The 12,963-nt window shown below is 50.7% G+C and overlaps 1 long non-coding RNA gene across 1 annotated transcript in view; it reads right to left on the reverse strand.

Annotated features, from left to right (window-relative positions):
* Positions 1-12,719, reverse strand: part of LOC149523601 (uncharacterized) — a 68,041-nt gene extending 55,322 nt beyond the window's left edge. Inside the window, exon 1 of the long non-coding RNA XR_016350669.1 lies at positions 12,277-12,719. This is a non-coding gene — a long non-coding RNA (uncharacterized LOC149523601). The remainder of the gene's footprint in view (positions 1-12,276) is intronic.
* Positions 12,720-12,963: the final 244 nt, after the last annotated feature.

A 12,963-nucleotide genomic window follows, 5' to 3' on the forward strand; every position in this document is an offset into this window, starting at 1 on the left:
ATAGGCCCAGCCGCGTGTGCGCAGGGCGGACTGGGGCAAAGGGGAGCTGGGTGTATCACCCTTTTTTGCCCCCCTCCAGACTCCTCAGCCGCTGCCCCAGAGCTGCCCAAGAATCCCAGCCTCGGCGGGGAGCTGCGGAGCCCAGGCTGTAGGAGCTTGCGTGGGACGCGAGAGGAGGCCCCTTTAGCTTTCAAGTCCAGATTCTGACAGGGCCCCGAGGCTGGGCCCTCCCAGTCTTGGCTGACATTGCCCTGTCCCCAGACCGTGGGCAGCAGGGAGCGAGTGTCGGGAGGGCAGACAACTCTTGGAGCCATGGGAATCAAAGGCAAAGGCTGGAGCTTGGCCGGGCAGAGCTAAGGGCCTGTCCGCATTTCCCGCAGCCAGCCCGGCCCGAAAGAGAGCTGCAGGGGAAGGAGCTGGTGGTACCGGAGCCGGAGAAGGTTCTGTTGTGCAGGCTGCCCGGGAAGCCAGGGGCAGGCAAGTAGCGCGAAGTCTGTAGCCCCGCTTTTTCCCGGGGATGTTTCTTCCTCAGAAACACACATTTGCGATTCAAGTCAGGGCCAGCAACTGGTTCTCTACAGTGTCAGCGGGGGAGCCGTGCTAGGCTGTACCGTATCAAACAAGGAGTAGTCCTGTGGCACCTTAGAGACTCACCAGCTCCCTTCTCACCGCTCGGAACCGGCCCTGAGCACTCAGCTGCAGGCTGGCAGGCTGGCTGGCTTTCTTCCCAGACTTACCCTTGTGCCCTGCTGTTTTGCTCTAGGTTACTCAACTCCTAGCAGTTCCCTAAAAATATACCCAGCCCAGCGCGCCTGGCCCTTCCACCCACTTCCTTCACTCCCCGCCCCCTTGTTCCCTCTACCTACGGGGACTTGCAGGGGAGACACAAACTTCCCAGCCTTGCCAGCGCCAGGAGCAGCTGTTTCAATGGGCTGTTTGGGAGACTCTCCGTATTTGTCCCCGCGGCTTTCCCCCCGCTGCACACCTCTCTGTTGAAGAGCAAATCAAAATATTGTGTTTTCCTGGGGGAAGGGAGAAAAGGCGCTTGTGCTCGGCACGGCTGAATGGCAGAGGCGCACTGTGGTGTGTATCCCAGGGGGTGAATACGGAGTCGCAGTCCGCTCCGTACGCCCTCCAGTTGGAATGTGAGACTGGAGAACAGTCGTCCCCCTCCTTTCATCACAACCACGGGCGGCGTAGGAAAGGGGGCTCTTGTTCTACCTTTACAACAGGTGGGAGGAACCTGGTCCCTGGACATTGAGCCTGGTGTGGCTTAAGCAAACCAAACCCACCGGCTTTTCGGGAGACATCCCTTCAGATTTCCAATAGACTGGCAATCCAATATCTGTCCAGCATAAACAATTACAGAGACATGATTTTTTTTTACTAGATCACTAATAAGGGACAGAAACTGAGGGAGGGAGGGAAGAACGGAAGAAAGAAAAGTCCGGCTTTGTAATTACATTAGTTAAACAGACTACATATTTCGGCAGGAGGTTTGAGCAGGATCTGTTTGAGAAATAGTTACTAATGTTGCGTTAACCTTCCTACCGACCGCTTAGTTCCCAACTCAGGAACCTCTCCCCCAAAGCAGGCTGATAGTAAATTGCTCCGGAAAGTCCCGAGGAGGATTCCTCTACAATCTATTTCCTGACAATCTTAGCAAAGGCTTTTCGGGTCACGGGCTCTTGGGATTGGCTGCAGAGATGTATTCGGGCGACTTGGGGCACGAGACTTTCGTTCTACACTGCCAGGCAGCTAGATGGGCTTGAGTATGGAAGCACGATGTCTGCAGAATTACAGGCGTGGTATTTCATGGTGATAAATACAACAACCTTACAACGCAGGCAGCCCAAAGGCATTTTTATCTAGAAAAAATCCGATCACACGTTACTGTATCAACAACTAGTTTATAAAGAGTTAACAGAGGATTAATAGATGGTGTAAGAAATATCTCTTGTTATAGAGCATACTAGGTAGGTTTAAACCACCTATGTGGCATATTCTAACCGATCTGCTTATAACCATCTGTAGCATTGTCTGTGAGGTGCCTCTAATATCTAGTACTAGTGTATTAATGTAATATTATCAGCTATTTATAAATATACAGTGGTACCAAGCCTCCAATATTATACATAACAGGGTGATTATATCTTATAAATAAGTTCTGGAGGGGGGAGAGGGGAGAGAATGATTGTTGCAGATACAAGCTGATGTTCTATATTTTTCCCCCAGAGGGGAAAAAAATCATGACTCGTGTGAACTCTCGGCTATGGTAAAGCAGTTATATTCCGGTTTGGGAGAAATGCAAACATTTTGGGAAGGGTCTGAGACGCTGTTAATTTGGATCCTTTAAATATATCGTGCTTTCTCATTGCTCTCTTCTGCGCCCTGTCCCGGCCCGCCGACAAAAGAACTGGGTCGCTATTGTGTCTATCTTCTCTCCATTGTTAACCGGATAAGAAAGTTTAGTGGGCGACAGGAATACTTTCCTGGGTTACAATAACGAAGCTACCTGTCTTGGCACCAGCCTTGGTGAAGAAGGAGCAACACAAACACTCCAATCAGACGTTCATGTCAGTTAATAAAGAGTATATTCGCTTTATGCATTCTGGGGCGACTGTTCATCTGAATCTCACCAAATTAGGAGGAAAAAGGTGCAGATGAGAACTGTTGGTGGGAACGATCGAAAATCGATAGCACCAGATTGTGGTATCAGATTTGAACCAAAATCCCAGATACACAGGTCTTCGAAAGAGATCGTGCACTAGCTTAATGAACCGAGTCTTATTACTATACATATCCCCCCACTCCCTTATTTGTAATAACATTTTAATAATAATACTTTGAGACCTTGAAAACTGAGTTTACTCCCCCAATTCAAGGATCTGTTTCACTGTAGATACGGGTCCATACCCTGATTTCATTGCAGCTGAATCAGTCAAATTCAGAAATCAATGGGAGTTTTGCGTCAGTAAGGAGAGCAGGATCTGTCCTATTGTGTGTCTGGAGGAGGGCTGCGCCGATGCACAGTACGTGTGTCTCTTTGGGTGTGTGAGAGTAAATGTCCACGTGTTACAGTGTATTTGTCTACAGGTTAGTATGTCTGGATCCATTTTGTCTGGTATTTACCGAATTGTATCACAAGACTGATTTTTTTTAAAATTAACAGTCTTACAGAATCTTAGTCCCATAACTTATTCACACCAAAACTATACATTGTTCTTTACTAAACGCCTCGCCTGCAGGTTTCACCCAATATTTTGTCTGTTAAAAAGACAGAAACTCTGGTTATTACCCAGCTAGCTGTTCTGACCATGTGAAAATGATATTTCAGGTACACTTAAAAATCCTTGTGTCTAATTTTCGTTTTTATACTGAATTTCTTAGAAGGAGGTGGAATTATTATTACGTATAATAATAATATATTAATTCGTTCTGGAAATATTTTCAGTAGCAAGGATTCATTATGGAAGTTGCGTAGTATAATTCAGAGACCTAGAAAAAATGCGTGATTTTTTTCTCTAAAAATTGGGTTTTTAAAAAATAGATATATCGCCTATTGAATGCTTTCTTTTCTAGCACACATAGAAGGGCTTCTACAATTTTATTTCTTAGTGGAAGCCAGGACAGCTTGTATTTGCAATGGAAACACATGACACCCAAACTAAATATATTTCTAAAGGAAAGCTGCAAATGTGTGCGGAAAAAAAATGCAAAGATAAAAATATTTTCGGTATATTTATTGCATACTCTGTACACCGATTATATCGTAAATCTTTCTCACCTTACTCATGGGAGCAGATCCATTGATCGTGTGTGTCTGTGAGTGTGTGTATGCTGTCCAAAATATTCTATGTACAATATAATATTACCGCAACACAGTGTTGATATTTATAGGCATTTTATAGTTGTCAATTGCAAATCCATCCTCAGAAAGTATAAAGTTCCCCATTTCTAATCTCACCCAACCGTCTACATGCCGGGGTATCGTGTTTACAGAACTCCTACTTTTATGTAATATGTTTTGCTTCCCTCCGGCCCCCCATCTCTCCTCCCTCCCTCCACACACACTGTACTTTTTACAGCACACTCTTTTATGCAGCGAAGCAATAGCAGTTGGGCATTAAAGGTTCCTGTCTTTTTTTAAAAGCCTCGGGGATTCAGAAACAGAACCTGAGGATGAAGGGGGCCGCCGAACTATGGCTAACAAGCGAGTCTGCCCGGTGTCATTGGGGCTCGGTAACACGACTGCATGCGTTTGTTTGGGAACCTGCGCTGCCAAGTTTTCAGTGCCACTGGCTAACACGGGAGAGAAATGCACTGTGCTCCGCGTGGCCATGCACACATGCGTCTGCAAGCCAGAGAGCAGGAGCAGACAGCAGGGCATATAGGAAGAGACAGACAATCTCTGGACAGAGAGCGAGAAGAGAAGATCTTTTCGCTGCAGACCTTATTCCACAGGACAGCTGCTTTAATAACATTCCGATAAATAAATGGCGACTATTGAACTGCTGCCCTTTATTACTCTCCTATTACAGCAGTTAAATAAGTCACTTAAATGAAGAAAAGCGGGTTTATTTTACCACAAGCGGCTACAGCGTGTGTGTACACGGAGACCCGCTGCTTCTGGAGATATATAAAACACGGGAATATCGCGGATTGGTTTGGAGGGACTTTAAGAAAAGGGCCAATTTCCCAGCACAATGGGCGCTAAGTACCGTCTAAATGGGGGCTAGTGTTTATTCATGAGCAGGTACTTCGGCCTTGCTATTAAAATAGCCTGTGTACTCTGCCTGCCAAGGTACTTAAGCCTGAGCAGGTGCAGCTGAGAGGGAGCACAAAGAATGCAGCCGTGTAGAAGGGAGAGTGTTAATGGAAGGTTAGCGCCGGGAACACACATAGACATCAGCGCTTTGTTCTTCATTAGGGGCCAATTCCACTTAACTGGAGGTCTTAGACCAGCAAAGCATTCCTGTTAATTAGGAAGAAATTCGAAACGCCCCACTCCCAATCTGCACCTATTCACAGTGCTGCTGAGAAAGCCCCGATTGGGCACTGGTGTTAAAGACCTTTTACTGGGATTGGGGAAACCGGTGACTTAAGAAAATGGAGAGAAAGAAAAGGCACGATGGGCGTTTGGGTAGATTTCCAGGGGAGTGAGACTTTCGCTGGGCTTTTGTCTCCGGACCCTTTAAAGAACTTTCTTGTGCAACCCCCTTCCGAGTGGTGTATTCTTTACATCTATGTGCCTTCGAGGGAAGGTGTTCCCCCATTTAAGCAACAATATCTGACTGTATATGAGGGGAATCCGCCAGCCCCGTTTTCCCCCGCTCTGGAATCGTTGGGAGAAAGGAGTCCACGCTGAAAGCCTGGCAAGCTTTCCCCTCCACGCAGCAGTCTATTTTCTGCTCTCGCTCCTCGCCTACGTGTGCGTTCGCGTGCACCGCGTCTGCATGTGGTGTGCGTGGGTGCACATGTCAGTTCACGCGTCCAGCCTTTGCGCGGTGATGGCGGAGCGTTTGTGTGCCGACGGGCCCTTGTGGGCTGAGTTCGGGCCCTGGGATTGAGTGCTCGTAGTGAGTCTGTGCACTGAGCGTGTGCTGCAGTTGTGCGCACAATGTGCCCGTGTGTGTGCTACTTCCTGCCCTGTGCCCACGGTTCTTCCAACAGGGGCTGTGAATCCGTTATCATCCCGCCTCGGAACCAGCGCTCTCTCCCCTACTCGCTTCTCTTCTTCCTCTCCCCCTGCGCCTCGCCCGCCTTCTAATCCTTCGGAACAGGCTGCGGCTGGTGTCCCCGCCGCTAGGGGCTTTGTAGTCGGACAAGCGAGCTTACGAACCGCGGCGAACGCTTCTCCCGAATAATTCCCCGGGACCGAGCCGTGCCAGTCAGGAGCGCTCTTCCCGCGATAGGCCGTCTACAAGCCCTGGCTCCGGTGTCAATCAGGCTAAATCGGCAACGGCGCAATTAATGCGCATTATGGCTTATTAGGGAAAGAAGCAGCACTTCAATCAGTAACACAAATCAGGGCGAGAAGGGACGTAAACCCCTCGTTGTGGCTGGGAAGTGCCTGGCTAGGCCGAGCGACAATCCCCTGCACCCAGGAGCAAGCAAGGGGAAGCCTGAGCTGCAAACCCCGGCGATGCCCTTTAAGACAGGAGAACCCTGGGCCACCCCGGGGCAGGCTCACGGTCCGCCTGGCCCAGTGTCCCGGCTTGGGGCAGGAGCCAGTGGTAGGGAATGAACAGGACAGGCATCTTCGAGCGATGCATCCCCTGTGGTCCGCTGCCAGCCTCTGGCAAACAATGGCTTCCAAAGCCAGCGCCTCGCTGGTCTGCAGGAAGGCGCAGTGGAACGGGGTCCTTTGGGGAAAGCAAAGGCCTGGTAAAGGGCGAGGGGTGCTGAGCAGGGAGCCATCAGTGCTCACTGCTCGTTAGGGAGGCTGCCATCCCCCGCAGCCCCATTGGGGTGTGATGGAACCAGCTCTCCCTCCTGGCGCTTCCCAGTACCGGGCTCTCGCCGTGTCTGCTGGGCTGTCGCGGTAATACCATTCCAGCCACGTTGGCCTCCCCTAAGCCTGGCCAGGAAGGCGCTTTCCTAGGAGAAATGGGGACATAGGAGCGTAGGAAAGCGACGCGGGAACTTGTCGGCGCCGCTTGCCCTCTCCTCTAGCAATGGCTGGTGTTTGTGCTGTGCATGACCACACGCTGCACTGCGCACACAGACCACCCCATCCCCCTTCTGCCTGTATGTTAATAGCATGCAAATCGCCTCATTTGCATGTTTATCTCTGTCAATGGGAAAGGAGCTAGGTAATATATTTCCCAACGTGGCACCGCAAGGAGACCCCCACTGCAAGCGCTGGGGAAGGAGGCAGGGCTCGAAGGGTTGCAAGGGGGGGGGGGAAGGGAGGGCAGAGCAGCCTTGCGCGTGTTCTGATTCGGCAGCCCCGCCTGAGCATCCCTGTGCCTGGCACGGCAGCAGGCACCTGCTACAAAATGGCTGCCTCGGAGGGGAAAGGGCTCTGCTCGCCCCTGTACAGGAGGCGCACAGGGGACATCACACCGCTGATGGAGAGGTGTGCACCTTCCTACAGCAAGCATCCCGTAGCCGGGCCTCTGTCTTCATCTGCGAAGAGAAATCCCTGATCTGACTGGAAGGAGCTGGTTGTCTACAAGGTGCAGCTCCCTCCCAGCATAGGAGTTTGTAATTAAAGCAGCCAATCAGGGCTTCCATCCACCCTACCCCCCCCCCCCCAAGCCTTGCAAGAGAAGGGAGCGCAGGATGGTCTGCAGCTTTTGCTGTTTCTACTGGAGTCAGGGAAGTCTGGTTCTGCCCCCAAGGGAGCTCAGCGGAGCTGTTCCACCCCCCACCCAACATTGTACAAGGGGGCAGAAAGGGAGCGCTGAGGACGGAGGAATTCGTGACCGGCGCGTCCCTGAGTTGGAAGAAGTTCTGTCTCGTAGCCTTCTGCAGCGTGGTCTCAAAGCAGCAGCATTACTTTGTTTTCCTAACAGTGCGTTTCAAGTGTTTGGCGTCTAGATTCTCTGTATGTTGAATAGTGTTTTAAGGGCGTGTGCCACGAAAATAATACGCCGTGTGATCTCCCAGTTTCTTTCCATGGGAAAGACCTGCGATCCCATAAGTACAATTACAGCCAAGTCGCTACCATCCCTGCATAAATAGGCCGGAAATTTGGGGAAGCTTCGACTTGTTTAGTTTTAAAGAGCAAAATAGATGCTGGCTTTTAGAAGGAAACTCCTCCAAAATAGCACCGTCCCTTTGATCTTTCAAGACCTGAAAGGCCATTTGGGGGGAAAGTAAAGCTCCCAGAAATGCCATGGCTTTCTGGGTGCCCCCCCCCCGGGGGAGGGTTTAATAAGACTAAATAACTGGGGGTAACGTGCTCTTTGCTCTGTTTAAGAAGCGCGAGCTCTACGTGCCTCTCGGCTGAGATTTCAAGCCTGAGTCATAGCTCAGAGTGCAACAAAAGACGACTGCCTGCCTTTGGCATGGATAGACCACAACAGACATGCATATGGGAATTACAGAGGAACAGATCTGTCTCTGGAGAGGGCTAATAAACTCACTGGAGTTTGAAACGGGATCTTGTCTATTCGACTGGGGGGAGACATGACACTGAATTCCTGTCCGTTTCAGTGACCACCAGTCCCACTAGCAATGAAGACGGTACAGGACTTTTCCGGTAGAGAGGGAGGCATTCGGATGCCATGGTCCAGACTTCCCCCCGCCCAGATCCACACCTGCACACTTTAATTGGAACAGGCTGTAATATCCCAGGCTCTGAGAGCCAGGGGGTGGCTGTCATGCTTGTCTCCGTGCGCCCCCACTCATTCATCGATTTGGGAAATATGTTCTATTCCATCGTCTTTAGTTTAAAAGGAAGATTTGTAATTAGCCAAAGTCACCGTTAAAGAGGAACGTGCATCGACAGGTGCCAAATTGATCGCATATAGAGATGTGTGCAGTCGCCACAACCGCCCCCCCACACACACACCGAAGTGTTGTCATGAGTCAGCCCCACTCCCCGGAAATGGGATGGCTTGTACCCCTTTCACTTCCTCTCTTTGAAGAGTGTGAACACGGCACGCGAACTCTTAGCCCAGAACTATAGGAATGGCTATATAATCTCTCTACAGATGAATCTGTCTAGAAATGTGGGAACACGGTACAGGATACATGCACCTAGAAATGTGGGAACACTGAATTTGGAACGCCCCAGAATTATAGCTAGATGGTTCATAATAACCCACTCCAGAAATATGGGACTACTACAGATATACCCTACCCCAAAAATGTGTGAATACTGTACAACATAATTCCTGAAATGTGAACTTTCTATTCATATTAATTCCCTCTAAAAATGTGGGAATACTGTACCTAATCATATCCCATAAATGTGGGTATATAGTATAATATAATCCATTCCACAATATGGGAATATTGTCATATAATCCCTCCCAAAATGTAGGGGAAATGTACACTATAATACCTCAGAAATGTGACTATACTGACTAGTATACTGCCTCTCCTGAAATGTGTCTATGCTTGACATATATTCCACCTAAAAAGATGAATATATTGTACACATAATGCCTCCGGAAGTAAGTGGCGATTTAATTTTAGCGCTGTATTTGTTTTAACAACCTAATGTCCATCCCGGAACATGGCCAGAGGCTATGGTGGTGATTGAGTATGATATTGTAACTCCGGATCGTCTCCGGAACTGTGGCTGTAACCTCACTCCCTAGGTAGGTGTCTAGCTCCATGGCCCAGAAGGGCTAACATAGCCACTTTTCTTACTTTGTGGGGTTTGCTCTTATGAAATGGATGCAAATCATCCCAACTCACTTTGTTTTGGTTAAGTGTTTAACGAAACAGACTCGTTTAAAACCAGATTACAATCGATTCGTTATTCCCTATCTGAGGTTATTTTGGAGTTAGTAATTTTCTTAAAACTAGTCATTCAAGCCCTCCTACTTCCTCATGTCTGTCTCCTCTTCCTCTGCCCCTACTCAGTCTTGTTTGTTTGTTTGTTTTTTTACTCTTTATTTTCTCACAGACGGTCCTGTTTACTGGTTTATCTTCATGTAGTGTTTTCGTGACTTCCTTTCCTTTTCTCTTTTTTGATGGCTGACGCTATGAACAGGGATGTTACAATTTCTTGGTCCTTTCCTGGCATCACTATTTTTTTTACTCTCCTAGAATATTAGGGAGGTGAATGGGGAAAATCCAGCTGTATTGATCGGTCTATAGGATTTCCATCGATCAGGTTGTTTTAGTGCTCGCCAGACATCATCTGTGCCAGCCAATCAAATGCCACCTTTCATAAAGCCCACCGTAGATGGTTTTTGTGTTGAAGTTGCTCATTGGGATTTTAAAAACAAATACACGCTATTAAGGAAAGGAGCTAGAGACCAACTAGAAATGCTGAGCCGAGGTGTAAGGATCGATAGCTGTTCCAGGGGTAACCAGGGCATTACAGGCGGCTGAGATTCCATTCATGCAGGCGCTCTAAATAGCTTTAGCCATCCCCCAGATTCCAGCTTGCGGGTTAGCGCTGCTTGTTTGCTATTTGATAAAATGCGAATTAGTCGGATTGCAATCGCATCTGTTCTTTCTCCCTAGTCCATGTCCCCTCCCTGCCTCAAAGTCCACTGTAGGAGCAAATATTCTCCCACCGAGACAGATAAGATCTTCGTTAGTGTTCACGGGTCTCTGGCTCCCGGTGAGGCTCTGTTGGTACAATGTGCCCGACCAGGCTGGAACAGTGAAATGTCACCTCTAGCAGCGTGTTGCTAAGGACGTGTGTCTGTGTCTTTGGGAGGTAGCTGGTCGTGTGCATTTGTCTGAGTATGTCCCATGTGTCTCTGTGGGTAGATGTTTGTGCCTAAATACGTGTAGATGCACTCCCCGCCCCAGAGCATATGCAGGGCTAGCGTTACATTAACCCTGCCTTGCTGTGCCACCTACCCTCAGCAGAGCAAGCCGGAGCCATCTTTTGCAGCGCCACTAACAGGGCCGGGTTTACTTTCCAGTTGTTAGCAGCCCGGTTGTTCTCACGTGCCTTGCCCACGGGCACCAATACGGAGCGAGTAAGGCCCAGAAGTTCCTTCTTGGGCCGCAAGAAGAAGGGAGAGAAAAACGGGCTGATCGGGGGGCCTCTGCTCCCCAGTTTTTGCAGTTGATGACAATCACATGCGCACCCTTGCGCACCCCCTACTGCACTGGACTCAGCTGAACCCCAGGCGCTCTGAGCTCTCTTGATGTCGGAGCTTCTGTCCCAGGCTGGGGTCAGCTGAGCCAACAAGGAACCTTCCCAGCTCTGCATTGTCACCGCCGTCTTGGGGCAGCCAGCTGACTTCAGTGGGACTGGCGTGGGAGCAGGGAAGGGGCTTGCAGCCCAGCCAGGGGGTTAAATGGCCAAAAGGAAGGATCCTGTCTTTAGCTGCCAATATGCGGCCTTGTGTGGGTTTGTTTGTGGCGTGCGGCGGGTGGTGTATTGGGCAATAACCGCACTGAAAGGCTGGCTCCGCGTTAGAGCAATAGGGGAACGGTTTGTATTGTGTGCCCCTCGGTGCCCTATTCCGCTAGCGAGCTACCGTCACTCCCCCGGACTGTCTCCCTCTCCAAACCCCTGTGTGCAAACCTTTGAAACAAACAAGCAACCTCGGGCTACAGAGACGCTGGTTTCGCTCTTGATCGCAGAAAATGCAGGCGCGCCGTGATCTCTAGTGCGCTCCGGCGGCTTCTCCCCCCCTCCCACGATCTATCCTGGTTCGGTTCTCTCCGGAGGGGAGGGGTGTCCCTGCGTGGCCCCTGTTTATGTCGCTTCCGACTTTGACAAGGGTCTGCGCACCCAGCTGTGTTTGCGGTGGAGGAGGAGGGCGCGCGGAACTCCTGATGCTCTCCTGATTCCTGCGCCTCGGGCTGCTCGGCGGGGAGAGCCGGGCTTGTCTAAGCAAAGGGGTGTTAGAGACGCCACTCGCTTACACGTCCCGTGTGGCTTGCACCAAGGTTAACGCAGCGCTGGGCTCCCGGTTGCCCAGGTAATCCCGGCCACCTCCCAGAAGGCACCGATCTTTGCTTAAACAAACTCTCTTTTCCCTGGCTGGCTGCGAGCATCTGTCCTCAGGACAGTCCTGCCAGCTGCGGCGGCTGCAGGGGGTGGCTAGCTCCTAACCCGGTGATGGGGAAACGGAGAGAGGCAGAAGAAGCCGAAAGCCTGGAAAGTCTTTGCCCTACCAAGCGCCCTGGGAACCTTGTACTGCCACGTGTACCGACTCCCGAGCGCTCCCAGTTGTAACGACTCGGCTACAGCTGAGCCTTAACGCCTCTCCCGCCCGCTCTCCCTTCCCCTGGCAGCAGCCAGAGGACGTGGCGAGCTGCCCCGGACCCACTGGTACTGGCGCGGTGACACCAGCCTCTTGCAAGGTGTCTGGCTGAACCGAAGGGGTGAAAAGTTTTTTTTTTTTTCTGTAGCCGCGGCCATTATGTCACCGAGACACTTCATTATTAGAGCATCAGCTCGCGAACCCGGCTTCGGGTCAAAGTGTGACACTTAACCAAACAGCAACCGCCCGTGACTTCTGATTTATGCAAAATGGGTGCATCGCTTGTAACTGAAGGGGGGAGGGGAGCCCCAGAAATAGCTCCGCAGACCGGAAAGTGCAAAGCTAAGCCGGTCTGGAGCTCAGAAAGCGAGGCACCCCCTCTAAAAAAAAAGACAAATAAATGCAAAGTTCTTCTTACCTGAGTGTGGTCCGGCTCTGCCTTGGCTTTGGGGAGCCCCAGAGAGAAGAGCTGCCGAATTTTTTCGTGCTTATTCTCTCCTCCCGCTAGTACAGGGTCTTACGGACTTTAGCAGCAAGTTGTCTCTAGGTGCTTTGGAAGCTTAACTTTGAGAGCAAGCGCCTGAGTCCCCATGTGAAGGGACCCTGTATCGTGCACTAGGGGACTGGCATGGCACCCCCGAGCCCTTACAGCAGGGAATGGGGGAGAGACGCGCACTACCCGGGGAATATGGATATGTAGAAAGAAGGGTAATTTGAGTGCTTAGACCAAGAACCAAGGCTGTTAAGTTTGCAGTCAGGCTGCTAAACGGTGCCAAGTACAGAAGGGCGGGCGAGCGGGCGGGGGGGATAAAGAGCAATTGTCAGAGGCGAACAAAAGGCGGGGATGGAAAGGAGCTGAGAATCCCCTGGCAAAGCCCGTCAGCGCGGACTTGAACTTGAGACTTGTCTGAGACGCTGCAACAACGCTGAGAACCTCGCGTGGGGCTGCGCTGGCTGGGGGGGGGGGAGGGGCACGCGCTGGCTCACAGTCCTATGGCAGCGTATAATGCTAAAGTACCGAGGTACGCTCACCCCAAGGTCAGGGTGTGGGGAACACTGACCCTTCTCCCAAAGCAGCTTCTCTGGGTGGGAGAGAGGCCGCCAC

The sequence above is a fragment of the Pelodiscus sinensis genome, chromosome 14 (assembly GCF_052426305.1).
Source record: "Pelodiscus sinensis isolate ZL-2025 chromosome 14, ASM5242630v1, whole genome shotgun sequence".
Lineage (NCBI taxonomy): Eukaryota > Metazoa > Chordata > Testudines > Trionychidae > Pelodiscus > Pelodiscus sinensis.